We start from the raw sequence: 2,746 nt of genomic DNA on the forward strand, positions 1-2,746 counted from the left end.
TCGGCTCGTTTATATTTCGAGCTCAAAAATTGTGTTCGTGTTCGGCTCGTTTGCTTAAAGAGCCGAACGCGAGCTGTTCACGAACAAAGAGTTCTTTCAACAACTCTAATCATATTGCCATAAGACATAAGACAATAAGGGTTTGAGCAAAATTTAAAAATTATATATATATATATATAATTGATGAGTAGCATTTCGAGCCAAAACGAGCCGAACACGAGCTTCTTAACGAGCCGAACACGAGCTGTTCACGAACAACGAGCCGTTTTGGCAGCCCTAGCCGACATACATGTAAAATTTGAAGTTTAGATTGTTAAATATGTAAATTTATAAGAATAGAGTGGTATGCATGTAAATATTATACAAAAAATAAACAAATAAATGGATGGCATAAATATAAAAGAACCAAAGAGCCTATAGGAAAGATAAAAGCTTGAAAAGGGATATGAGAGACCAAATAGTGAAGATGAAGAGATACATGTTTCTGCAATCACATTTGTTGCATTCCAGATAACGATTGTTGTTCCTTTGGTCCGGTAAATGCAACCTCTAATCCTTAAGAGGGAATCTCTAATCGAATTTTATGAATTTGGTCTGGTAAATGCTCGGTGATCGCGCTGGACGTCTGTTGCGATGACGAATGCTGTGATTTTCTTTCCTTTTCTTTTCTGATTAGTGAATAATGTCATCAAATAGTGTGTTATGTGAAATATTTGTTGTTTTGGGTGTTTGTGTACTCTGCTTTAACTTCATGATTTGTGTATATTTTCTTATCCGCTATTTGAATTTGAATAAATTTATGTTTTTATGTGTAATAATATGCAGTCCATAGCAAATTATTTATTTGGGATCATTTTTTTTAGTGAGTTATTTATTTTTTTTTTTCGATTAAAAAAATATTTTATTTTAAGTTTTATTGGATATTAAATAAATTGGATTAAATTATAATGCAAGTGATCGCCAACTAAATACCCGGTGAGCAAATAATAGCAGCGGTGACCGGTGACTGGAGGAGTCGGATTTAATGATTGGATGATAAAAGTAATTATTTATAAAAATAATGTAAAGGTGGAATTTCTTTCGTGATTTATTTTGAAGTAAAATATGTTTAGCAAATTCAAATAAGATAAAATTATTTTAAAATATAATTAAAATATGTTTTATATTTTTTTCAAATTAGTTTATTAGATTAAGACGAAAAAAAAAAAGAAATAGTGAAAATTATCCCAAATACATTCTTAAAAAAATTATTTTCTACATTTTTTAAAAAAATAAATTGATTTTTTAAAAAAATAAATGTAAAATATGTAAAATATACAATATATATATATATATTAAATATAAAAAATTAAATAAACACAAAAAGGAAGAACAAAAATGGCCTTAAAACAACCCTAAATTCATATAATAATATGAAAAAAGATAGATTTGCATGTCTTATTTTGAAAGCATTTTCTATTTATCAGCTAAGTAATCGTATTTTGTGTCTTGGCCTAGCAATAATCTCTGATTTGATTTTTTTTTTTCTCAGAATAATCTTTGAAACTTTAAAACTCAGCAGAAATCTATAATTTTTTTTTTTTAATTATTAATTTTGCTTGATTTGGCAACGATTTCATCTCGAAAATATGAGAGGTACTTGAAATTTCCTTAAGACGTATTTGATTGATTGAATTTATAAAGCAGAAATTAAAAGACTTATAAAGCTCATCATTTAGCATGATGTTGTTTAAAATCAATTATATTTTCATACTAAAATAACATCTTCTAAATCCTCAAAGAACAATAATTTTATGTTTTAGATAATAAATAAAAATTAAATCATTATTTTTTAATTTGATATGTTTAGCAGCAAAGTGATTCCATAAAAGAACTGTTACGAGATATACCAATCAGTTGTGGTATATATGTATATAATAGGAGAACGGTATTTGAAGTGAAAAATAAAACGAGAAAATTCACACCAGAAAAGAACAACAGCGGAACATACAGATTTACGCGTTTTTCTCTGTTCGACAAATTGCATACATCCACGGAGTTGCAGAGAATTTTACTACTTTAGGAATTTACATCAGTCGATCACCTCGACTTACAAGAGGAATCTCTCACTTCCTTGCTCACTCTTCTCTTCTCCCTCTACACCGAGATACGCCAAAGAAAAAAAACTTACAAGGGAAATAAACTCAATTTCTCTTCTGTCACAAGCCACCAAGGAAAAATCAAGTGAGAACAATCTTCTTCTTCTTCGTTCTTCTACCTTCTACTGCAAGGAACTACTTATTCCACTTTCCTTCCTCTATCTCGAGGAAACCGAAGAAGAACACCAAAAAGGTATGTCGTGACTTAGAACTCAAGGAGAGTCGCTCGAAGCCTTTTATCACGAACAGAAGGGAGCGAAGAGATGTTTCGCTTCACAAAAGAGAAAAGCGGGAGTGGTTGGCGCCTACGGTTCGTGACTGGACGTTTCGCTTCGCGCAGGGGAGTGGGCGGAGGCAGGATTGCGAACATGACATCGCGACCTTTCGCCATCTGAAGAGCGGGAGCAGGTGGGGGTCCGAACTGGGCTGCATCATAACAAATCTTCCACTTGGAGACCGGTACACATGCTACAACATCTCTTTCCTCGAACTGATATCCTCCACTGGTAAAGTCGCATTTTCCTTCAAACATGAATCCTCCACTTCTGCAACTCAAAGCCTCCGTCTTGCCTCAAGAAGACCAACTGAAGCTGTGCACAACTTTAGTT

Source organism: Phalaenopsis equestris, unplaced genomic scaffold (genome assembly GCF_001263595.1).
Source record: "Phalaenopsis equestris unplaced genomic scaffold, ASM126359v1 Scaffold000422, whole genome shotgun sequence".
NCBI lineage: Eukaryota > Viridiplantae > Streptophyta > Magnoliopsida > Asparagales > Orchidaceae > Phalaenopsis > Phalaenopsis equestris.